We start from the raw sequence: 27,747 nt of genomic DNA on the forward strand, positions 1-27,747 counted from the left end.
GGAAAAGTAGAGGACTGTCAAACCAATGAAGATTCAATCAGAGCAATCTGCTGAATAAGAAGCATTTGATAAATAATTTTGGTAAAACCAGAACACTGGAGGAACCTATCTATACAACAAATCTTGCTTAGATCCTGGGCAGAACTATGCTAATGTGTTCTGCATGTCAATTACGTAATGAAGATGAGCAACAATCATGACATGATGTCTTTGACTATTGATAGAATGGCATTTTGGGAGGGTTGATGAGGTGGGAAGAGGCAGTAAGATAAAGTCGAGTTGCTTTTCTCTCAAAAAAATCCATTCCATTTTGGGACCTAGTTGTCAAAGACTTTCTTCTGATGTTGCATTCACATCCCTGTAATTTCCACAAAATGGGGATATAATTCTAGTCTCTGAAAATTAGAATAAATCTAATAATTCTTGTAACTTTCAAATATTGAATGAACTTCCCTAATCTTTTCTTCACCAGGCTAAATAGCACATATTGCATTAATTTATCCTGGTATCATTTGGTTTTGAGTCTCTTCATCAATTCTGGTCATTCTTTTTTTTTCTTTTTGCAAATATTCCTGTCTATGAGGGAAACAAAACTCCTGGAAGAGAATGGTTTTCATTTTGGTTTGGGGCAAACTGGACATGTTGAGGCAAGGTTTCTTGATGAGACAGGGTTCCTTTTTCTCTCCTCTTCCTCTTTCTTCTTCTTTTTTTTTTTTTTTTGTCTCCTGAATTATTTGTGACCAGAAAGCATTGAACAGGACGTTGTCAAATACTATCATAATGAAAGCTGATAATGTAACTTTTAATAAAACAAGCAGTTTCCAAGCCTTGGTGAGTGAACTGTGACTTTCTAGCAATGGTCAACTTGATACATTTCAAGTATCATAAAATAATTTAGAAATTCCCCTACATGTCGATGAAATGGAATCTAACATGAATAAAATGATTAAAAATACAACTTGTCCACTGGCACCAAAGAGTTGGTGGAGATGGATATGTGAGGAGGGAAAAAAGGCTTTGCTGTTTTGAAGTCAATGGGAGACCCTGACATGAAAGGGTTAGATAAGAGCCGTGTGTTCAGGCTGGGAATTTACGAGGTAGGAGGCAGGACTGAAGCATTGGCATGGGTAGAGAACAAGGAGAATCAGACTTTGTATTAAATAAAAATGAATCTTCTCAAAAGAATATTTATTTGCCAGGATTACATGGTCTCCCAAATTTATGAGTTCAAAGATTTCAAATGAATAAAAAGACTTTTTACTTTTTATATTTGTTATTTTGTTATAAAATATAACCTATCATTTTTAAAAGTTTTGAAATTTTTCATTTGTCTCCTAGCAAATGCAGACATTGCAAATGAAGATGGAATATTACATAATAATATTAAACAAACAAATATTTAACTTTTGAATAAATACATTTACCAAGATGAACTTTCAAAATTTTAAGAGCAATTCAGTTCTGTCGTTCTTCACCTTTAACATCAGTAAGTAAATCTGAATGTTACAATATAAAATATTTGCTTAGATTTCCAAAATATAGTTACAAACCAATAAGTAGTCAAATGACAATCCATTGACTTATAAACATAAAAATTATTTTTTTAAAAAGACATATAAAAATCTCCCAAATTCTTTCCTCTTCCACAGCCTCATTTCCTCCTACCATACCCTTGTCTTGGAGTCATGAAGGCCATTATAAAACCAAAAATATAAATCCTATATCCTTTAAAGAATCAAAAAGTTCAGAAATGGAATCATAGAAGAGATTATGAAAATGAAAAATGTTTAAGAGATAATTCTGAAGTCTTCAGGCAAAGATTTTTTAGTCAAGGCTGTTCTCACAATATTGATAATTGGTTTATAGATATACTTTGAAATAGAATCTATTCATAAGTCTGAGATAGCCTTTACTCAAAAAGCACCAATTTATTCATTGAATACCATGTGCCAAGTACTATAGTTGGTGCTACAAAAAATGCAAACCATGCTTATCTTCAAGAAATTTATATTCTACATAGGATTTTTGATGGAGGGGAGATCAACATATGGCACAAATATGTAAATATGAAATATGTGTGAATTTAATACAAAGAAATTATTTTTATTTTGGCCTGGAAATAGGGGTGGAGATAGATTTAAGCTTCCCCTAAGAGAATTAGCAAAAATCTAGTGCAGGAAGTGGAAATTAACCAGAACCTTGAAAATAGAGTTTTCATCCTATAGAAATGAGGAGCAAGAGTAGTCCTGGTATGGGAGGCAGTCAATAGAAAGGCACAGAGAGTCAAAATGCAGTGTTGTTTATGGGGGAGATAAGTGGGTCAGATTGAATGGAAGGAAGAGAGAATGAGGGGAATATTATAAAGTAAGTGGGATTTGGACTATATATTATCTTTGAGGTCACTGTTTGTTCTAGATCTAGGATTCTAAGCTGCTATAGCCAGAAAGATAGATTGTAGTTAGATTATGACCGGTTTTATAAGACAAATAGGAAAAAAAAATTAGGATTTAGCCTTAGAGGCAATAAAGGATCAACTGAAGGTTTTTCAGTGAAAGAGTGACAGTCAAGCCTATGCTGAATTTTCCATTGACTGTGCCCGGAAATTTAGCATTTCATAGATAACTTAATTTATACATGATAATACTTAAAAGCTTCTTAAGGTACACTGACTTTGATATTAAAATTAGCAAATCTGTACAACTAGCCACATTTCTTCTACATCCTTTTTCAAATGTCCTTGTGGAAAAAAAAAATTTTTTTTGACAATTGTAACCCATGTTCCAAAACTATAACAGTTTGGAAAGCCTGACCAACATTCATTTATTTTTTTAGAGTTACCCTCTGAGCAATGGTACCTAAGACTTCTGAGGTGTTTAATTAGTCCTATCATTCTTCTCAGTCATTAAAGAAATTAGGGATTCAGTCTCTGCTGTGATTATAAGCTAAATGTCTCTATTTGTTAAAGACATGCTATACTGCCTCTATCAGGAAATACAGTAGTAAAACAAAGCTTTCTTACTTTTTCAGTAAAACTTTGCTAATAAAAAACACAAGGAGCTTAGTAGTTTTCTTTTTTACAGTTTTAAAATGGATTAGCTGTCTTCTAGTGATTTCTTTCATCACAAATAAAAATAGACTATTACATGAGGAAAACATTAGCCCATGTAATTTTTAATTTTTTTTGTGGAAATGCATTTGGGGTGGCATACAGGTTAGGGGGAGGCACATCGATTTCAAAATAAATGTTGGCAGATAGAAGATGGAAAGGAGCCAGGTGTAATATAAGACTGCTGCCGCATAATACAACTTCTATGAGCTGAAGAGAAACATATGAAGCTTTACAAAAGGGAAAAAACGTAATAATGCTTCTACCAATTTGTTACCTTCTAACATCCCTGTCAAAATGCCCCTGTCTTACTTGCAGATCACTCTTATAAACATTATTGCGTGGATGTCTGATACATAATAGGAACATCATAAATAGTTATTGATTGACATATGAGAAAATAGGTAAACGGGGCATAGTTGCAACTCTTTTCTTAGTCACTTTATTTTGATAAAAAAACAAGTCTATTAAGAGTGTTAGCTGGGATTTTTTCCATGCTCTTGGTAGCCTCTGTATGCTTCTTTCTTTTTTGGATGGCATTATTTGAATTGCATCCTTAGAATTTTGCATTCTCCAAAACGAGATTCTTAATCACTCAAAAAAGAAGAAAAAGAATGATTATCAAAACTATGTAAAACAATTGCATGAACAACCTATTGAACTCAGATTCCATGTATACAAATGCATGGGTGCATTTGTGCACAAATACATAGATGTTATATACACATCAGTGAATGTTTATATATCTATATATGTATATATTTATACATGTATGCATATGTATATAAATGTATATACCTTCATAAACCACTGCACTCCCAATTTGTAGAGGCATATGTGTCTTGTTCATATAAAAGTTATTGGGTTATATATATGTATGTATATATATGTTATGTATATATATATATATACATATATATATTTCCAGATGTGAACAGATAGAGATAGAGATTTATAATTCTCTATCTCTATCTGTCTGAAATCTTACCTACTCTCCTGCTAGGGATACTTCACTTCCTACCAGGAGAGAAATAGGAGATTGGAAATACTAGACTGACTACTCTATTTTCCTCAGACAGTGGTTCCAGAAGAAAATTACACATTATAATATCTTTATCCTTGAGAATTTATGAGTTTTAGGGAAATATATTTTAAAAATATTCACACTGATCTTCCTGGTCACATTTCATTAATGGAGAAAGTTTGCCCTAAGCTAAAATTTTTACTCACTTCTCACCAAAGTGAAAAAGCTCGTTCCATAAAGGCCATCACACAGCAAATAGCATATGTACCCATTTATCTAATTCATTGTAACATAAAACATCAGAATTAACATAAATCAACAGAAATGAAAATGATATGAATTACAATTTATTGGATAACACACAGAAACAGTGAGCCTTCCCACTGGGATTAAGATGTCTCTGCTCACAAGAAAGGTTATCTGAACTGACTATAGAAAGGATGTTCTCAAGGTTCCTGATTTTCTAATGGTTGACTTCTTACAAAAAGAAGAAGTTCCTCTAGGGATCTCCTCCTGGATCTTTAAAGTTCATGTGCCTTTTTTCTAAGCAAGAAGAGAGAAGAAAAATGTCCACTTCTCTCCAACCTCAAGCCAACTTCTCCCTTCATGCATAAATCATCAAGCAATATATGTGTTTTTTTATAATTTCTATCATTTGATCTCCCCCTGGTTCTCTACACATAGGCATAATTGAATAGGTCAAATTTCTCTTCAATGGGAAAACTTTCATAATCTCTTCCCCACTTCCAATATTTTAAATCCAGTCATCCAAGTTGTCTAAACTTCTTATAAGTTGTGGACTTAAAGTGTTGCAGCAGCATGGGATACTTTTAGTAGGCATATGTCCCTAGATGTCATTTTCTGTTCAAGTTAATAATCAGATTATTGGAAACTATCTCTAAGCTTGCATCAGTCAAAGGATCCTGTAATATCTTAACAAATGTAAGATACCTTGTTGACAGAATATCTTTAGAGTTTTACTCTTGAGTCAGATAATTGTTTCTTAATTTATTTTTTTCCTTCATTCCTTCCTTGTTTTATTTCACTTGGAGGTATCTTCACTTCTCATGGTTTCAGTTATCACCACTATTACAAGGACTCTCAGATCTACTTGCCCATTTCTAACAGCTCTACAGATCTTCAGTCTCACATCTCCAGTTTCCAATGAACTATCTAAAATCGGGTGTCTTGTAGACATCTTAAACTCAATGTATCCACAATTGAATTCATTTTCTTTCCTCCCCAAAAAACTCTTCCTTCTTCCTAACTCCCCTATTATTTTCAAGGGTACTACCATCCCCTTAATCGCACAGTCCCAATTACACACACGCACACACACACACACACACACACACACACACACACACACACACACACACACACACACACACCACCTGCCAGTTTGTCTGGGACAATGTGTGAAAGGTAGTATGGTATGAAACAAAGTTTGGAAGGTAGGCTGGACTCAGGATTTTTAATGTGCTTTTTGTATAGCATAAATCGTTACAGAAATGTGAGTTATTACTATTATTATCAGAGTTTGGACCTAACTCTACCCTGAATTCCCCAGCTGCCAGCTAGTATTTCCACAGAATAGAATCTTCTCTTAGATCATTCTCTAGTGTCAACACCAGTCAGAAAACAGTTTGGCTTTTGGGGCACATGGAGAGTTAAAGAATTCAGAGAGTTTCTAGTCCAACCCCCTGCATGGATTTAATCCGCAACAATCCTGACAAATACTGCTGTCTATTTTCATTTGTCTTTTCACAGTCACTACTCTCCCTCTCTGATGCATTATCCTGTCATGGAGGTAACTCTGGCCTCTTGGAGGTTATATTAGCAGTGGCCAAACTCTACCAATTCTTAGCAGGCTGGAAAAAAAAAAGAAATGAAAATAATAACAAGAGAACCTTAATTTATAGATCCATTGATAGATTATTTGTCTTTTATCTGAGTACTAGAGGCTTATCGCTAAAGGGCTTTCCATTAGGACTTAACATTTTGGGAAGGGGGGGAGCATAATAACAGAAGTTACATTTGCAATAGACCTTACATTTACATGTGAAAAGCACCACTTTAAGGTATGCAAAGCACTCTATAAATATTATTTCATTTATTCTCACAAAAATCCTGGGAGGTACATACTATTATCATTTTGCAGATGAGAAGACAAAGGCAGGTAGAACTTAAGTGACTTGCCCAGGGTCACACAACTAGTAAATGACTTAGGGTGGATTTGAACTCAGGTTTTCCTATGTCTGGGCAGTTAGTTGGTACAAAGGATAGAGCACTGGACCTGGAGTCAGGAAGACCTGAGTTCAAATTTAAGTCTCAGATGCCCTTAAGTCAGCTTTCTCAAATGAGTTGGAGAAGAAAATGGCAAACCACTCCAGTATCCTTGCCAGGAAAACCCCAGATGGTGTAAGAAAGATTTGGACAAGACTGAAAGGAGTGAACAACAATAATTTCCTGTATCTAGGTCCAACCCTCTATCCATAGAATAAACAAACTGGTCTAGACTTGCATGCCTACTATGGTCCCTTCTAGTTGTAACAGTTTGTGTTCTAAGGCTCCTCTTAGTCACCTAATTTTTTAAAAGTTAGAACTAGAGAGATTTTTAAAAAATTTAACTTATACTTAATTTAAAAAAATTAACGAATTTATTTGTTTTCAGTTTCCAACAATCACTTCTATAAATCTTAAATTTTGTCCCCCTCACTCTTTCCTCCCACCCTGAGATGGTTTGAGATCTTATATGGGTTCTACACATACCTTCTTATTAAACACATTTTCACATTAGTCATGTTGCATAAAATAATTAAAACGAATGGAAAAAACCATGAAAAAAACTAAACCCAAACAAAACACAACACAAGAGAAAATGGTCTGCTTCATTCTGCATTGTGATTCCATAGTAAAAGTTAGAACTACATGGATTTTCCAACAAAAGGTTTGCTGCACATTTTTAGATATTTTGTTTAAAAATCAGTGTGATGTGCCTTCCAAAAAAAATTAATTAAATCTTAGTCTGTGTGAATATTAGTGCCTAGAGCATTCCAATAAAGCTCTAGTCTAAGACCTCATCATGCAATGACCTTGTTTTTGTTTTGTTTTAGCTATGTTATCTCTTGAAGGCAATCTTGTAAGTTTTCATTTTTTCCTGTTAAGGAATATTTGGTGTCAACTTCTCCTCTATTTCCTTGTTCTCTCTTCTTTCTCCTCCTCTTTTTTCTTCTTTCCTTATATAATAACTATATAAATTAGGTACCATAATGCAATATTGTTCCAAATGTCCCCAGCAGCATTCCAAAACACAGTATAATTTCACAAAGAAGTTTTCTTCAATTCAATTCAAATTTCTTTTATTCTGTTTAATAGTATAGTGAATAGAGGACTGACCACACACACTGGAAATCCTTGGTTCTAGTCCTACATTTGACTGGCTATGTGTGTATGGGAGTTAAAAATCTTCTCCTCTCATTGATAGACCTCAGGTGGTTGTTGAGGGAGGCTTGATTAGGGGAGACTTGTTTTGTATGGGGGTTTGCACCTTTCGCTGATTGCTGGTGAGGCACTGGGTCATTATATCTATCTATCTATCTATCTATCTATCTATCTATCTATCTATCTATCTATCTATCTATCTATATCTATCTATCTATCTATATCTATCTATCTATCTATATCTTTTTCTATCTATATATTTATATCTTTATATATCTCTATCTATCTTCATATATATGTAGACATATATCTTTATATATATCTATATCTATAAAGATATTCTGAGGTGACGTTTTGTTTTGGGGCTAAGTTTTTTGGAAGAAGGTTCCTGTGGCAGATGAGACTCATGGTAGCCACTAAGGACCCCCCTCACCCCTACTCTGAAAACCCAGATGTTGGTGCTTCTTTTTGTGGTGATGATGTATGTATTGCCTATGGTCAGACAGTTGGAAGTCCTATCTGTTGGTCCTGCTTGTATTTTCTCCATTGGTATGTGTGTTTGATTAAAGTGATTCTTGACCCCTCAAAAGTTGCTTTCCTTTTAGAAAAACACCTCCAAGAACCTGTGCAGCAGGCCCTCCTATGTGTGCCAGGGTGCTTACTGCTACACTATGCCACTTAACATTTTGGTACTCTGGACAATTCTCTCAGAGAAGCTGCCAACTTTCAGTGGAAGAGGGAATGAGTTCATCTAGGGGTTTCCCACTGAAATAAAATGAAAGATCTAGTCTTTATCTCCTATCTCTATTGATCTAATACTGTAAAAGTATGGTGAAATCTTGGTATTTCACTGCCATATTTCACTTAACATAAAGATAACGATATAGGTTTTCCTTTTTATTTTGCATAGCCTAGACTCCAGTTGAACAAAAGGGATTGATCATGTTAGTATGCAAAGCATCTTAAAAAACTACTGCAGATTATAGGTTGAGCTGACTTGACTAGACAGATTGAAACTGATGACTGTATTATCTCTGTTACGGTCTAGTTTATGACTGTGTGCAAATAGTCTTTGTTTACATTCAAATTGAGAAACACAACATAATATTTTCAGCTGATACTGTGACATTTCCCAACATCTACTCTGTGACACTGAGTTTTATCTGACAAATCTTGACTCTAGTTTCCCCTTCAAATTATGTTTCAGAATAAATTAATAATTTTTCACAGCAACACTTTCTAATTAACAGAAGAATACCAGTTGCTCCAAATTATATCCTAATTTGAATGAACTGTTATCAGATTAATGAGCTCTTGCTGTATATGCTTTTATAGGCATTTCTAATTCTAAATATTCAGGCAAGGCAATATTGTATAAGACTTGGCAGATACATCCCATGCTGGCAGAGTGTTTACAACAAAATTGTGTGGAATTGAAAGTCCTACATATGCATTATGATTAGGTGGCTTTTGACTGAATTTCCTAAATAGTATTTAAAAAATAAATATCATTATTGTTATTACTTTCAGCTTATAATTCCTTAGTGTAGAGCATTGCTTTCAATATTCTTTAAACTTAAACCAGTGGCCAGAATACAAGAAGGCTATGCTTTTCCCTAACAGGTTGGGCAACCCTGATGTTTCTACATGCCCTGGCTGTGTACCTCACCAAAAAAAGAGCCTTTCATTTGTTTTTCCTGACAGATTTGGGCTTTGAATATGGTCTCACTAAGGCTGAACAATTCTCAAGGGCAACTGAAGAAGTCCACTGCTTTTAAGAATCTAGGAGAACAGAGGGAGGTTTTTCTTCTTTGTTTTCCTGGGAAGAACTTTCTGCTTGTTTATACTCCTACTAATAGAAAGCAATAGCACATCTAATGTCATGTTTTAACAAACACCACTATAAAACTATACATTCCTTTACTGAATTTAGGGTTTTGATACAGAACACAGAGGCATATAGGTTATATCATATAATGTTTTTGATCACTACAGTATATGCTTTCTCTCTGTTGATTTCTTTAAAAAAGCACTTGCATAGTTCTATATAGGTTAGAAAAAAATCTTTTGAAATAATACTTTCCTAACATTTTTATGCTTTATTCACTATATATTTTTCATCATATCTATGAATCAATCAACTTCCATTTGTGGCACAGATATGTAGTGGTGGGTGTTGACCTACCTACAGAGTATAGCCCTGGTGCTTAGTGATTCATCTTTCCTTTTTGAGATAAAATTTTTCAAATCCGCCTTTCTGTTATTTTGGAAAATAATAGTTCTATTTAATAATTTCATAGTCTTCACATAATTATTTGATTTACCCCTTTGGGAGTTTTAACCTCTCAAATTCTAAAAAAAAAAGCCACTTTCATGTAAATGAGTTCAGTGATTATAATTCTCTGTAGCCTCAGTTGTTTCTATGTCCTCAAACAGGAGTTCCAGTTCTCTACAATTATCCTAATGTGTCTCACATTTTGATGAAAGAAAAAAAACCACCTCTTTCTTTACATATGGATATTAACACTTTGTAGTATGCATATTTTTTTCTACTTCTTTTTGTAATCCAACTGTTCACACATGAAAAGGGCAGTACATTATATCCCTTACAACTGGATTTACTGTTTTTTCTGCTCCTTTCAACCACACTTTTACTCACATAAAAAAGGGTCAGTTCTTTATACATTCATGTATTCATCCACTTGTCTGTCTACTCAAATATTTATTTATTAACTACATTGAAGGTAGTTCCTGCTATATTATTATAGTAAAATTTCTTGACTTTTAGTTATTTCACTCAGACATGTAGATACCTAAACTACAGAATTATATGATTGGACCTATTTTTGTCATAATTACTGAATGGTATAATTCGTTCACCAAGGTTATTAAATATTTATTTTATTCAATACTGTCACATATTAAAAAGTAAATGAATAAATTACTTATCAATTCCTTCATTAACTCAATTACATATTTATTGGTTTATCTGTTTGTTCAATTTACTTGTTTAGTAAATTGAGGAAACCTCTTTTTCCTAAAACTAATTGCTAATCTTTTTTCTCTCTTTCTGTATCTCTATCGATTGGAATCCCTGTCTCTCTCTTACTTCGTCTGTTGTACGCTGTGAGTATTCCTGTGTGTCTTTGCATATCTCTCAGTTTCTCTCAAAACTCCTGACCCCATAAGCTTATGCATAAAATCACTGTGTATTATGAGGGTAACTAATAATAAAATAAAGACACAAAAATCTTTACAACATCTTAACTCTGAGAAATATAAGAACCAGTCAGCTCTAACAACTTATGTTTTTGGTACCGCCTCACTTCTGGAATGTAGTCCCATAACTTAATACACAAGCTTGTAGTTAAATGAATTATTTGTTTACAAAACCAACCTTACGTTCAGCCCTCTCATGAATTCACTTTTTTCATACTCTGTACCTTGCCAATGACCTTGCTAACTATAATAGCAGAGACCATGACCTTAAGCAGATGTTTTTCTTTTTTCTTTTTATTTTTTTGTCATAGGTATGTGTCATGAGTCCTTTTGATATTTTAGTGAAGCCTATAAACTTCTCAGAATGTGTTAAATTCATAAAGTAAAACCCAAAGAATAAAAAAGGAAACTAATTATGTTTCAAACATAATAAAAAAAATTTAAAAAGGAAAGTAATGGACTCCATGTTAAAAAAAATAAACCCTGTTATAGGAGAAATTCCATAAATGGAACCCCCAGCTTTCTGACTGGTGAATATTTTCTCTCAGATCACTATCTCAGGAAAACCTCAACAATAATTTACCTTACTCCATTATTTCCTGCCATCACCAACATTGCCTCACCAATAACCTTGCCACTCACAACAGAAACTATGATCTCAAGAAGCTTCTGTCCTGGGGCCCTGCTCTCTTGATTGGAGTCCTCTTTTGGACCACCGTTATAGTAAATTCCATGATATGCTTCCTCTCACTTTCTGTCCTTCAGTTTTGGAACCACGAACCCATGATCAAATCAATTTTGTCGTTATTCCTTGATGTGGCCAGCCAAATTATTCCCTTTTTGTCCCAATCATCATTCCTATGGCCTTCCCTGGACAACACTGGTCAATGTGTGTTTTCTATTTCACTGTCATTAGTATGTAAGCTCATTGAGGGAAGGGATTTTAGATTTGAATCTCCATTATTTAGCATAGTGTTTAGCACATAGTAAATAATTAAAAAATTCTTTTCCTTCCTTCCTTTCTTCTTTCCTTCCTTCTTTTCTTCCTTTCTTCTTCCTACTTTGCCTTCCTCTGTATTGCCACAACTTCTCTCCAGATTGCCCTGTTAACACTCCCTCCAGAATTACAATTAAATTCAGTCTCCTTACAAATGGCACTTAAAATTGTTATCTTCTCATTGACCAAAGTTAAAACCCACCACTGATTTCTCATTGAGTGAAAGTTAAATTATTGCTATTCAAGATTCTAATTTTTTTTTCCATAGGATCAATAAAAGTTTCTCTAGAAAAGGCTATTGAAGCTGGATCACATAAGTATTGAGGATATCTGATCCTGTTTATAGGCAACAGGAAAGGAGCCAATATTTATAAAATTAATTTTGGATGGAGGAACTAGGTAGGGATTATTGTGGGAGAAATCTTCTGGAATAGCTGGGAGGGAATTAGGTTGAGGATACCAGGTGAGATCATGAAGATTTAGAAATGAAGAGGGATGAAGAGGAACCCCTAGGTAAATGACTTTTATTTTTCCTCAGCAAAGTATGAGTTATTGCCTTTCATTGAAAAGTTGGAGGACAGTGTGATGTCAGGCTTGAAAAGAATTACAAAGGAATTATAAAGTGTTTACCAAGCAGCAGTGAGGGATTGAATCCATTCTGCACATTTATATGGCATTCTCTAGCTTCATTTAGCAATGTGTTAGAAACAGAGGAGGCAGTTTGGTGGATCTGCCATGCACATATCCTGGACAGACAAAGCTGTAAAATGAACAGATGTAATGAAAGTAATAAATTTGCACTAGTTAATCATTTATACTAATAGAACTGAAAATGAATTGAAGTGTAGGTCCATTTAAAGATTTGGTTTTTGATGTATTATGCAAATTACCAAACTGTACTCCACTGCAGCATGATGCCTTATTTTGAGACGATGGTGACAACGTTGGGCATGTTGGGTAATAATGTGACTTACCTCCCAAGATTGTTCAGAGTATCAACTGAGATAATTTTAAAGCATTTAACACAGTCCCTGGCACATAGTAAGTGCCATATAGATGTTAGCCATTATTATTGTTGTTGTTAAGAGGTATCATAGTTTTAACCAGCTACATGACACAGTAAATAGAGCACTGTGCCTGGGATCGGGAAGGTATGAGTTCAAATGTGACCTCAGACACTTACCTGTGTGTCCTGGCAAAAATCATTTAGCCTCTTCCTTCCTCAGTTTCCTCAACTGTACAATGGGGATAAAAAAGGCACCTACTTCACAGGTTTGTTAAGATGATCAAATGAAATAATATTTGTAAAGCACTTAACCCATGTGTTGTTGTTCACTTGTTTCAGTCATGTCCAACTCTTTGTGACTGCATTTAAGGTTTCTTGGCAAAGATACTGGAGTAATTTGCCATTTCCTTCTCCAGCTTATTTTACAGATAGAGGCAAACAGCATCAAGTGACTTGTCCAGGGTCACACAACTAATAAGTATCTGAGGTCAGATTTGAACTCAGAAAGATGAGTTATTCTGACTCCAGACCCGGCACTCTATCCACTGTGCCACCTAGCTGCGCACTTACCCCAAAGTAGTCACTTAATAAGTGTTTTTTACCTTCCCTCTAAATATGAATCATTCTGATCTCTTAATTAATATAGTATTTCTATGATGACAAAAAAAAATTGGACAAGATCTGTGAATTTATTTTATGTAGAGAAGTACTCATGAGCAAACCTTTTACCAGTGAAGATTAGCACCTTATTTTCAGCTTACCAGTCAATCAACAAGGATTTATTAAGTGTTTACTGTGTGTCAGTCATTATAATTGTCATTGGGGATATAAAGACAAAAAATGAAATAATCTCTGCATTCAACAAGTTTATATTCTATCAGAGAGAGGTAGAACTAGTAGGAAAGATCAGCAACAGTGATTTACAGGCTCGTTTAAGTTTAAGGCAATTTGATTAGGAGTTCCTTTTGACTTTCTTTCGTCATCCACTCTACTCTTCTTTTAAGCAAATCCTATCAGAATCTAACTTTATCTGGAGACAAAAACCATTTTATTATGCAGGGGAAGTAAACAAGTTGTAAATAAATCAGGGGATAGCACCAAGGATAGCAATAGCATTCCACACAATAAAGAAACAAGGGGGAGAGTGGGAGGGTAAACTTACCATGTCCCACAACCCAGCAAGAAGGTACAACCAAGCAAAAATAAAGTTCCATAAGGCAGATCACTGTTTAAATGGGTCATTAGACAGATAGGGCTTTAAGTTTTCTGATTACATTAAGTTCCAGGTGACAACAGTCTTCCTAAGTCTTTTAGTTCACTGTTAGCGTACTTCTACCCTGAACCAATTCCCTTCACTTAGAGAGAAAAAGTGACTAGATTTCCCATCTTATGAGCTTAATTCAGTGCTTGGCACATAGTCAGTACTTAATGCAGGACAACTAGGTGGTGAAGTGTTTAGGGTGCCAGCTCTTGCTAGAGTCAGGAAGACTCCTCTTCCCGAGTTCAAATCTGACCTAGATACTCACTAACCTGGGCAAGTCACTTGACCCTATTTGTCTCAGTTCCTCATCTGTAAAATGAGCTAGAGGAAGGAATGACAAGTCACTTCAGTATCTTTGCCAAGAAAACTGGCATCACAAAGAGGTGGACATGACTGAACACACACACACACACACACACACACACACACATCCATGCCTGCTTAATAAAAGCTGATTAACTTTGTTAGTTGACTAACATTGATTCATATTTCTCCTTCTAACTGGGAAAGATTATAATTCACACCAGCTTCCTTGGTATAAGGTGATGCATATTTGTGTAAAATATTAAGAATTAAAATATAATTTGGATATCATTTAAATAAAATATGAATGCAAATTAAAAACAACATTTTTGCAATGCAGGATGCTATGAAAATTATAGTCTTGATCACAATGATAGCTAGCATTCATAGGGCTTCTTTAAGGTTTAAAAAGTGTTTTGCATATGTTCGATCTCTCTTTACAACGACCCCATGAGGTAAGTGTTATTTTTGTCCCCATTTTACAGATGAAAAAATTGAAGCACAAAGAGGGTAAATGACTTATCCCGAGTCACACAGTTAGTAATGTCTGAGATAGGATTCAAACTTAGGTTTTCCTGATTTGCAGTCCTATGTTTTATTCACTGTACCAACCAGATGCCAACCTAGCAGACTGAGAGATTAGGTGACTAGACTTGAGTCCCACAGCAAATATGTCACACCAGGTCTTTCTGCTTCTAAGGCCCGTTTTCTATCTACAGTATCCTGCCTCCCATATAGATTGCTTTGTGTAATAGTAATGTCTTACTTTGGATTAATATACCTCACTCTCCACTTCCTCCACATATTCTGCCATCAGTTACACTGGCCTCCTTACTGGTTTCTTTACATAAGACATACTGTCTCCTCAATGGACAGTATCACTAACTGTCCCTCATGCCTAGAATGTCCTCTCCTCTCATTTCTACCTCCTCATTTCTCAGGCTTCCTTGATGTCCCAGCTAAAATCACATGTTCTATAGGAAGCCATTCCCAATCCCCTTCTATTTCTAGTGTCTTTTTTCAGTTGGTCATTTAAAATTTATCCTCCATACCTCATTTGCACAAAGTTGTTTCAAGTTATCTCCCCATTAGATTGTAAGTGAGGCAGGAACTGCCTTTGGTGTTTCTTTGTATCCCCATCCCTTAGTGTAATGCCTGGTACAAATGAAGTGCTTAAATATTTATTGATTGACTAATAAAAGTTCTTGAAAAAACAAAGTTGTCTTCAAAGTCATCCTCTAGTTTAGACATTTAAAAAAAATTAGTCTCCTCTTCAGCAAGTCCAAATTTGTGATGTTTTAGATGTGTGGAGATTATTTCTACATGTACTGTTATAGAGAGGTAAATATATTTATTTATGACTTTTTAGATGTACTCTTACAATTCTGAGTAAGTCTCATGTTTGACAAAAGCATTCATTTACATAACACTGTAGAGTTTGCCAAGGACTTTCCTCATGACCTTTTGAGATAAATTCTTAAGAATTATAATTGCCATCTGACACAAGAAGAAACTGAAATTCCAAGCAATTATATGATTTGACCACATTTGCTGTTAGTACATGTCAGAGATGCGTCTCAGTTCCAAATCTTCTGACTCAAAATTTAATCATCTTTTCCCTAGTTTTTCTTATTGCTTTGTCATGACCAGTGTTCCAGATCTTGTGAATACTCAAAGAGTCAGATCTGCCTATCAGCCAGTACTTTTCTCAAGCTATATATTTTGCATATGTATGTGAAGATTATTTTGTGAGATGAGGTTATACAATATTAGGAGTATTAGGTATGAATCCAAAATGGATGAATCAAAAAGGAATTATTAAGTGCTTCATAATACCTATCGCTGATACAGATAATACTTCAAATTTTACAAAGCCTTTAATATTTATCTCAGTTGATGCTCAGAAAAACTGAGTGAAATAAATGCTGTTATGTTTCTATTTGCTGATGAGAAAATTGAGGTTGAGAGTGGTTAAAAGTGATAGGCCAGGGTCACACAGCTAGGAAATGACTGAGGCAGAATTTGAACTCTCGTCTTCTTGACTCCAAGTTCAGAATTCTTTGTATGACATAATCTGTTTACTACATTCCACACATTAGAGATAAAATAGGGAAAAAATGAGACTCCTTGCTCTCAAGAGTCTGCAGGTGGCTGTACTTAAAAGAAAGGGCAGCCAGATAGAGCAGTGTATAGAGTGCTAGACCTGAAGTCAGAAAGACTCATCTTAACCCCAAATTACTTACTAGTTGTGAGAACCTGGGCAAGTCACTTGACTCTGTTTGCCTTAGTTTCCTCATCTGTAACTGGCAAACCACTCCAACATCTTTGCTAAGAAAATCCCAAAGGGGGTCATGAAGAATCAGAAACAACTGTAAGGACTGAATAGCAAACAACAGCAAATACATAAAAGAGTTCAGGAGCAGAGCTGATGGAAAGCCCCAGAAATCCTAAGGGTAAAGTAGTGGGTCAGATAGTAAGTCTCAGGGATCATTAGGCTACAGCGGCATGTCAGATGTAGTACCCACAGGTCTGGGTAAGATAGCAGCGGGCCAAATGGTAAATGTCATCGTCTATTTCGCTTGGATAGCTTTCGTTGGTGACTCCTGGCTCAGCCAAGTGGTATAATTCTTTATGTTGCTCTTTACGTCCGACCGCGTCTTGGGGTCGATACAGTTTAGCAGCTCAAGATACAATTTTATCACTTACTGGATGTGCAACCCGGGATAATTTACTCAGACATTTGGAACTTCAGTTCCCTCATCTGTAAAGGGAGAAAACTAATCTCCATACTTTCTCTCCCCCACCCCAGTATTGTGAGGATCTAGTGAATTAATATATAAGAACACTCGTTTCAAATAAATTCAAACTATCTTGTTTTAGTTAAAAAATAATTCATTCATGTTTGGAAACTTCAGTAGAAAAACGGAACCAAATAAAACAATTATAATGTTATTTTTGTCTACATAATATTATTATTTATTTATTTATTCTAGTAACTATGATTTCACGGATTTGGGAAATTCCCAGGGTGGAACCTCCTTCCATTGATGTAGATCTACAACTTCTTTGAAATTTACAACTTTAAATGCTTTCCTAGGACTCTGAGAAGTTAAATAACTTGGCCATACAGGCACAGCCTGAATGTGTTAGAGACAGGACTTAAATCCAGGTCTTTCTAACTTCTATCCCTTTATATACTAAAACACATTATTAGGTTTTTTTTTTAAAGCATAATGTACATTTTTTATGAAATATATTTCTCTTCCTTAACAGTGTGATGCAATAGAAATGTGAATGGAGTAATTTACTTGTTAATTTTTTTTTTTTTGAGGTCATTAGATTAGGAGTTTCCGTCTCTTTCTAATCCAGGAAAAAATGATGTCGTTGTTGTTGTTGATCTTAAGGGCACAGTCTAAAATCTATCTCTTTGGTTTGGTATTTCTAGATGACTACAACATGAATCATCCTGTCTGGAAAGGTATCATGAATTCCACTGTGGTTTTGGTTCAGTGACATTTCTTTTTCTTTTTAACCAGTTTTTATATCTATATTCAAAGTTCTTTTGGCTCTGAATTTATTATGAGAAGCAAGACAATAAATAAACAAAGTTAATATGATTTAGAACTGGAAATGACTCTTGATGCCTTTAGTCCAAGCCTATCATTTTACATTTAAGAAAACTGAGACCCGGAGAGGCAAAGTTATTTGCCTAATGTCGTAAGAGTAATAAGTAGTAGAGTCAAGATTTGAAATAAGTAACAGACTCCAGAAATATAGTCCCTGTACAACTAAACAAGACATTCTTAGTGCATCCCTTAATGCTACCCTCCCCTTCTCTCTCTCTCCCTCCCCCATCTCTCTCTGTCTCTGTCTCTCTCTTTTCTCTCTCTCTCTCTCTCTGATCTCTCTCTCTCTCTCTTTCACCTTCAGCCATCTACTGAAGCCTAGAAACCCTTTTTTAGAATACTTTTTTGTTGCCTATATTCATAATTGAAGGATATGCTGAATTTCAGTTAGAGCCTAGTTGGTAAATAAGGATATGTTTTTTTTTTTTCCAAGATCATGGACCACTTGAAATTTATTCATGATTCTCTTGGATTCCATAGGTACTAGATTAAGAAACTGTCCTCTAAATGATACTTTTTTTTTTTTGAGCAATAAAGCTTAGATTTTTATTTTCTTTCTTCTTTTTTGAAAAGATGAACTTTTCCAGGTATGAGTAGAGCCAGGGAACCCAAGCTCAGTAGTCTCAGGCTACCAGATTCCAGGCTCTTGTCCCCATTTCAGTCACCTCTGCCTCTCTCTAGTTTGGAAGCACTGCTGGTTCAGAGCTAATGGGGACATTATCCCTTCTCCAGTCCTGTAGCAAACTGACTGAGCTCTCAACTTCAGTCTCCACTGCAGCTAATAACATTAGAAAACCAAGCCAATAAAAATGATTTTTTTCATTGAAAATCCTTCATATTCATTTCACATTGTTTTGAAATCACAGAAATTAGGTAGGGGAAAATAAACAAACAAGGGAACCTCTGATTTGCTTCAGCCTTTGGTCCCAGGACTCTCAATTTGAGCCTCGTATAGACTTCTGCTTTCTCTATCATTCTATCAATGGAGAATCTTTTCTTTGCGTAGTCACCATATCTATGTTCTTATGGAGAATCTGAGAGGTCACCTACAGTCTCTTCAGCTCCTACATGGCACTGAAGCATCCTTTAACATCTGAACTGTCAACCTTCAATCTAAACTTGATCTCACTGTGTAACTTCTGCAGCCTCTCTTCCACAGATAGCCCTTTCTTCTTTTCAATCCTCTTCTCTTGAAGTGCCTCTGACTTCTTCCTGGCTTGTTCCACTTTCACAGACTTGGCTCAAGACTTCTCTAGGCTGTTTCTTCTCTCCTTCTGGTTCGATTTCTTTGATGGTTCTAAGGACTGAGATTGTGGTTTCTTCACTGGCTTCTTCACCTCCTTCTCTAGCTCTGGCTCTGAATCAGAGGACCAATGGACTTGGCTGGGAATTTTCTTGTTCCTCTTCTTGATGGGCTCATCTTTGACTTGAACCTTGCTGCTGTAGCTCTTGGGGTGTGTCTCCTCCTTTTCTTTCTTCCATTCCTTTTCCTCATTCTCTTGTTCCTGCTGTCAGTGCAGATCTTTCTCCTGCTCCTGCTTCTGTTTTTCTTCCTGTTCTTGACACTGCTTCTCATCCCTTGGTTTCCACTCACTGAAGTGGTACACAACACTATCAAATGTTCAAGACTTTCAGATTTTAGATACAGTGATTTTGATGTTAATAGATATTAATTTCCTTATCGATTGCTTTGTTCTGTCTTATATATGCATGCCCACATGTCCTCCATACTTAAAAAAAAACCAAAACCTTTAATTAATCTTTTCATGCCTTCAGTGTGTTTGCCTTATCTATCTCCTTTTCCTAGCCAAACTCCTGGTGGGGGAGAGAGAAAGGAAGTTGTATTTGACTGTTGGTTCTAATTCCTCCCCCACTCTCTCAAACCTCAGGCCTTTGAAATTAGGATTTAATTTACTATCAGTCCTCCCCAATCCCCACAAATTCACAAAAGTTGCTCCCTCCAGTGTAGGCACACATTTCTTTAACCATAAATCTAATGTCCTTTTCTCAGTCTGCATCTGTCTTAACCTCTCTGCTTTATTTGACAATAGTACCAAGATTTTGTCCTGTATACTATCCTCCCTGTGTTTTCATGTTAACACTGTCTTCTAGTTTTTCTATCCGTGCTTCTAAGTTTTCTTTATTAAATCATTGTCCATATAATTCCTCCATCTATGGATATAACCTGGGTCTTCTCTTTTTTCTTTCTATGTCTGAGAATCCTTTTTAGATCTCTAAGTTCAACTATCGTATCTATGTAGATTATTTCCCCAATACACATTTACATTCCTCCTCTCTTTCAAAAGTTTTAGTCCCACCTTCCCAATTACCAGCTGCACATCTCCATCTGGGCATCACACAGACATTTCAAATTCTAGTTGTCCAAACAAAATTATCTTTTCTTTTTTAATTTCACTTTGTCTCTCAAGGGCAACACCTTTTCCACTTCATTTCTCTTTTGCCTCCACCCCCATTCAACCAGCTGCCATATCTTGTTAGTTCTACCATCATAGCATCCTTTAAATACTCCTCCTTCTTGCTCACTTGATCAATAAGCAAAAATTTATGAAGTGTTTACTTTATGCTCAGCTGTATAATAATCTCCTAATTGGTCTCTCTGCATCCAGCCTTTCTCTTATCAGATTCATCTTTCAAACACCTCCTGAATTTATTTATTTTTTTCCTGAGACTACAGGTCTTTCCATTGTACTCCCATGCTTAAATAACTCCCTTGTGCCTATAGAATAAAACACAAACTTAGCCGTTTGGCCTTTAAAATCTGGCTTGAATTTGTCTTTCCTGACTGATTTTACCTTACTACCTCTCATCCAGTATATATTTTAGCCAAACTGGTCCATTTCTTGTTTTCCCCATATGACATTCTGTTACCAGTCTCTGTGCTTTGTGCAGGCTAATCCTTGTACTCAGATTTCTTTTGATCCTTATCTATAAAACTTTAGATTCTTAAATTTCTTTAAGTCTCAGCTTAAGTAGTACTTTCCACATGATTCCTTTTTCCGGTTCCCTCAATTGTTAGTTCCCTGCCCTGTCTCCCCACCCCAAAAAACCCCCCAAACTCTAATAATATTTTGCATTTATATTGTTCATATTTATTTATTTATTTAACACATAAACATTCTTTTATTTTTAAATTTTGCATTCTAGATTCTATCTCCAACTCATTCAGCACCCACTGAGAAGACAAATAGCATATTAATTATACATGTGAAATCATGCAAAACTCATTTCCATATCAGCCAGATTGCAAAAAGAAAAGAAAGAGGAAAAAGAAAGCAAGAAAATTATACTTCCATTAGCACTTAGAGTTCCTCAGTTCTGTCTCTAGAGGTGGATAGCAATTTTTCATGAGTGCTTAGGGATTGTTTTAGTTCTCTGTATTGATCAAAGTACCCAAGTCTATTACAGATGATCATCGTTACAGCACTGCTGTTAATGTGCACGATAATTTGATTCTTCTCACTTCTCTTTGCAGTACTTCATGCAGTTCTTATAATGTTTTCTTTTTCCTGAAGCCACCTCCTCATCATTTCTTATAATACAATAATGCTACATCCCAATCTTATGCCACAACTTGTTTAGCTATCCTGAACTGAGGATCATCCTCTCAATTTCCAATTCCTTGTCACCACAAAAAGAGCTGTTAAAGGTCATTTTATGTTTGATCTCATTTGGATACAGACCTAGTAGTGGTATTGCTGGATCAAAGGGTATGCAGTGTTCCATAGCCCTTTTGTCTCAGTTCCAAATTGTTCTTATATGTTAAATTTTCCATTAAGTTCTACTATTTGTGTCACCAATATCTGAATGTCTTTCAGTTAGTTAAATGTCCATTTCTTTTCATTCAGGATTATATTCAACTTTGCTGGGTAAGTTACCTTTGGTCAGAATCCTAGCTCTTTTGCTCCATGAAATATAGTTTTATAAGACCTATGGTCCTTCAACATTGTAGCTGCTAGGTCTTACGTAATCCTTATTGTAGTTCTATGGTATTTAAATTATTTTTGTTGTTTTTTCTTGCAATATTTTCTTCTTTACGTGGGAACTGTGAAACTTGGCTATGATATTCCTGTAAGTTTTCCTCCTGGGATCTCTTTCAGATGCTGATCAGTGGATTTTTTTTCCTATTATTGCTTTGCCTTCTTGTTCTAGAGCTTCAGAGGTATTTTGCCTTGATAATTTCTTACAGTAGTGTATCAAAATTTTGTTTTTTTTTTTTACTCACAGTTTTCAGGTAGTCCGAATATTCTGAAATTATTTCTCCTTGATGTTTTTTTCTGGATCAGTTGTTTTCCTGATGAGATGGTTCACATCCTTTTCTATTTTTTCATTCTTTTGATTTCACTTTATTATTTCTTCATGTCTTGAAATATCATTAGCTTCCCCTTGCCCAATTCCAGTTTTCAAGGAATTATTTTCTTTCTCAAGTTTTTGGTTCTCAGTTTCAAATTGTTTACTTTCTTTTCATAATTAAGAAATTTCATTATTAAATAAATAAATAAATAAATAAATAAATAAATATTAAATAATAAATAATTAAGAAATTTTTTGATTGTTCTTATTTTTTCCCAATTGTTCCTCAATCTCTCCAATTTCATTTTAAAGTTCTTTTAAAATTCTTTTTTTGCTTGAGACTGTTTGGCATTTCTCATTGAAAAAGGAGTGGATTGTTTAGTTCCATTATCTTCCTCTGAATATGAACCTGGATCTTCTCAATCCCCATAGTAGCTATCTATGGTTGGGTTCTTTTTCTTTTGCTTACTTATTTTAATTTTGTTTTTTAACAGCTATTAGTGTAATCAAGTTCTAGTTCCAAGATATACCCAAGCCTTAGAGCTCCTTATTGTTATTTTCTGGGGTCTGTCCTGGGGCTCAACGTTGGGCTCATCTCTCCACTCCAAAGCCATGGCAACAGCCCCCAGTTACACTGTTCTGCAAACAATGGCTGTAAACTCTAGATGAGTTCTTTGCCCTGGACTTGAAACCAGGCCTTCGGCTGTCCTAGGCTTGCCCAAAGCCAGCAGGATCCCCATCTCTACTATTGCAGTCGCCTGGTATATGCTAGCTACTTCTCCCTGCAGTTGCAACCTAAGAAGTATCTAGCCAGCACAACTGTGATTGGCATCTCTCAACAATGGAAGCTCTTTCAGCCTTATGTCACCCTCACTGCTCTTGAGGTGAAAGTTCCTGAGGCTGAGGCAGCCTCCCTACCCAGCTGCCCCCAGGGCTTATGGTTTGTTGATTCAGCACACTTGGCCTGGAGATGTTTGCATTTCACTCAGGCTAAACCTCTTTCTCTAGAGACTATCTTTCCTGGGATCTTTTCAAATTGTCTTAGGAGGACAACTGCTTTATCCTGACTTTTGTTTATTTCCTGTACTCTGTATTTGCTCCAAGGTGATATTCTTCTTTTTTTTTTTTTTGGAGGAGGAGGAAATTTGGAGAACCAAAAGATTTCTCACCTACTTTGCCATCTTCCCAGAATCTTCTCCCTAGAACATTTTTTATATGATTATACACAGCTTTGATTTCTTATTTTGAAAAATTGTCTTTTCATATCCTTTGACTGTTCATCATTTGTGGAATGGTTTTTATTTTCATAAATTTGACTCAGTTTGCTATATATTTGAGAAATGAGGTCTTATCAGAGAAATTCATGACAATTTTAAAAAATATTATTTCATTGTCTATGGTACCTTCTAGCAAAATGTATTTATCCTTATTATCTCTTAATTAAGTTTATTTTTATTTTTGCATTGTCTGAGATCATGCCTACTACCTCAGCCTTTTTTTTTACTTTGTCTAAAGCATAACAGATTCTAATCAAGCCCTTCATTTTGATGCTGTATGTATGTACCTTTCTATCTCAACCTTGTCCTTTGTAAATGACATATTGTTGAATTTTGTTTTTTAATCCATTCTTCTATCCACTTCTGTTTTATGAGTGAGCTCATTCCATTCACATTCATAGTTATGATTACTAATTGTGTATTTCCTTCCATTCATTTTCTTCTATTTATCTTTTTCTCTCTCTGTTTTTATCTTGTTACTTCTCAAAAGTCTGTTTTGTTTGTGATCTCTACCTCCCTTAATTTATCCTCCCTTTTATCTCCCCAGTCTCCATATCCCTTATAACCTTCTCTTTCCCTATTGAATAAGATAGATTTCTATACTCAACTGAATGTTTAGATAAATTCTTCCTTCTTTGAACAAGATTCTGATGAGAGTGAGGTCCTAGCATTGTCGGCCACTCCCACATTTCCCCCTTCTTTATAAAAGCTTTTCCTTATGTGCTTCTTTTATGTGAGAAAATTCTCCCAATTTGACCTCTCCCTTATCACTCTTTCCAAGTGCAGCCCTCTTTTTCACCTCTATATTTTTGGGACATTATCCTAATATAATCAACTCAAATTTGTGCCCTCAGACTATGTAGAATCCTTCTAACTGCCCTAATAATGATAAATTTCTTAGGAGTTAACAAGTATCATCTTCTCATATAGGAATGCAAAACACTTTAATTTTAGTGATTTCTTTAGGATTGCTCTTTCATGTTTACTTTTTTTTTCTCTTGTGTTTAAATATCAGATTTTCTATTCAGCTTTGGTCTTTTGATCAGGAATGCTTGGAACTCCTCTGTTTCCTTAAATATCTTTTTTTCCCCATTGAAGGATGGTAATCAGTTTTTTTCTGGTGAGGTTATTCTTGGTTGTCATTCTAGCTCCTTTTCATTGCAGAATAAGATATTCTAACACCTCCTGTCCTTCAATGATGAAGTTGCTAGATCTTGTATGATCCTGAAGGTGATTCTAACATATTTGAATTGGTTCTTTCTATCTGCTTACAATGTTTTCTCTTGATCTGGGAACTCTGGAATTTGTCTATAATATTCCTGGAAGTTTCCATTTTGGGATCTCTTTCAGAAGGGATCATTTTGGAATTTCTTTCAGAATTCAGAAGAATTCTTTTGATTTCTCTTTTATCCTCTGGACTGATGATATTGGGGCAGTTTTCCTTTAAAATTTCTTATTGTATATATTTTGTATTGAATTGTGTTCACATTTTTTCCTTTCCAGTAGAATGCAAATTCCTTAAAGGTAGGAATTGTGTGTGTGTGTGTGTGTGTGTGTGTGTGTGTGTGTGTCTATCTTGTATGCTGGAAAATAGTAGGTGCTTATCCATTGCTTATTGAATTAAATTTAATAAAATTATTTAAAGGGATTTCTGAATCCCAAGTTAACTCAATGCAACTTCTATTGACTGCCAAAAGGAGCTTTCACTGTGTATGCTTTGGTTCATTTGTAGACTTCAGCCTTTGAGAGGCCTGAGGTGAACCTGAAATTTGGCAGCACTCAGGAGGGGTAGCTAATACTCTTCATCCCTGTGCAATGCATCCTCTGGCTTATGGAGTCTCTCTTAATCATTTAAACCTGTTCCTGGGACTGATCTCAGACCAGTAGAGTTAAAAGAAACTCTAAATCCATTCATAATGAAAATTGACAAAGTTAGCTCAAGAAAAAAAAATTAATTTTAAATGAAACACAGGTCTTTGCAGTGAGGCATAGTTAAAGATGGGACAGCTGGACCTTTTTTCAATTTTGGCAACTTTTAATGTTATGATTTATTACAGTGTTCAAATTTTTTTTTTAAAAAAAGGTACATTTTACCTACTGGAACAATTTATGTTGGGGAAAAGCATAAATCTCCTCTTTAAAATATATAAGCATCTTGGTACAAATAAGCCTTCCAAATTGTATTTTGAGCCAGTGACAAATTAATATTGACTAATGTTATTTAACAATTATAAAAGAAAATATCTGTCATTAATACTTAGTGTTTTGTATCATATGTCACTGGAATTGCCTTTGCCTTTGAAAATGCTAATCTTTCTTACTCAGAAAAATTTAAATTATGCATTGACTTTGTAAATTCAATATTTATTTAGTACATATCTTATGGAAACAAGAAAATGGTTAAAAGGTAAAATAATGTACGAAGAGGCTCAAGTTATGAGAGATTAGTTCCAATTCTCAATAGGCAGAAGTGGGGGATTAGGAGAGATTCCAGAAATGTGAAAGAGTATAACCAAAGGTAAGGAGGTAAGAAAAGAGGAATAGAGAGGAATAGCAAATTGTGTGTGATATGGTTGTGATATAGACTGCATGAAACAAATGATGGAAATGTAGAATGTAGTCACATTAAAATTTGTCCTTAATAACCAGGTAATAAGTTTGTATGGAAATAGGGAGTCACTTAAGTTTTTTGGAGAAATGGAATCAAGCATTAGAATGACTATTTTGGCATTGATGGTAAGAATATATTTTATAGAGAAGAATAGACATAAAAGCAGTTGAAAAACCACTGTAAAAATACAATGAAGAGTCAGTGATTGTTCAAATTTCCTTGGTGGCAGTAGAAATGGAATGGATGAGAGAAGTGCAAAAGGTGTTTCACAGACTGAAACAATAGGGATTGGCCACTGACTTATATAAGAAGTAAAATTACTTAAGAATGACTTCAAGTTTTGAAACCCAGATAACTAAGAGAATGTTGGTGTTACGAACAAAAATGGGATATTTGGGGAGTCAGCATGTCCAATCAATGTTTGGTGGCACTGTCAAGAAATCTAAATTTCAAGTGAATAACTGTAAATGGATAATTATAGCTCAGAGGAGTGGTCAAGGTCTGAGATTTAGATTTGGTAATCATATTTATGAGGTTATAATTATAGCTATTGTAATGGCCAAGGTTTAATGAGAGTGGATAGTGGGGGAAAGAGGGACAAAGAAGGAGAGAAAGACAGAAATACAGAAATAATCAATAATTACAGTTAAAGGAGAAAGGTGAGGGGAGTGGGGAAAGATAGAGAAGAGAGTGAAGGAATTGGCAGGGAAGTTTGAGGAGAAGGAAAAATCCCCAAAGACTAAGGATAAAATATCAAGAAGGGCATAACAAAGGCTGCTTTTTGTGGATAAAACTGATCTTTCCCAAAAAAAGTATAGTAAAGTAGTAGGATCCATCCAGCCATGTGCTGGATGAAGCTCAAACCAGCTTTTGAGAGGTGAATGTTAAATTTTTATTGTGAACATTTACATCAGAAACTAGTAAACTCTATAAATCAGGGACTGATTTAATATTTTGTTGGTTTTCTAGACTTAATGAATAGATAGAATGAATATTAATGATGCTTATTTTGAAATGTGCCATGTATATAGTTTCCTCCCCTTTTCTTTTGAGAGCCTATTGTTAAACATTTACCACTATACTCTTGATTTGACCTGGGAACTGAGAAATGGGTTGTGAAAAATTAGAGGCACACCATCTAGGCTATTATTTCCAGAAATTAATCAATAATGGGGATAGAAAAATGACTTGAGAATGTAGTAGTTTTAAGGACAAATTTCTTTAGGATAGGTAAGATTTGAGAAAGAAAGAAATCAGTAAATGAGGTAGATTTTTAAAAAGTGAGAAACATGATGATCAGTAAAGCAAAGACTTAGAGAAGGTGGGATGGAGTGGAGATAAGTTACAGGGTATAGTTGAGCAGTTTGGCATTACAATAAAGTGTCCTGATCTTCTGAGAGAAAAGATGAATTTTAAATAAGATAAGACAAAGCAAAAGAAAAAAAAATCATAGTTTGAGATGTAAAGGTGCACTGAAGGAAATGCTTATAGCCTCAATGTTATCATTCAGTTGTTTCAGTCAAGTCCAACTCTTTGTGATTCCATTTGGGGTTTTCTTGATA

This window comes from Notamacropus eugenii, chromosome 4 (assembly GCF_028372415.1).
Source record: "Notamacropus eugenii isolate mMacEug1 chromosome 4, mMacEug1.pri_v2, whole genome shotgun sequence".
NCBI classification, from domain to species: domain Eukaryota; kingdom Metazoa; phylum Chordata; class Mammalia; order Diprotodontia; family Macropodidae; genus Notamacropus; species Notamacropus eugenii.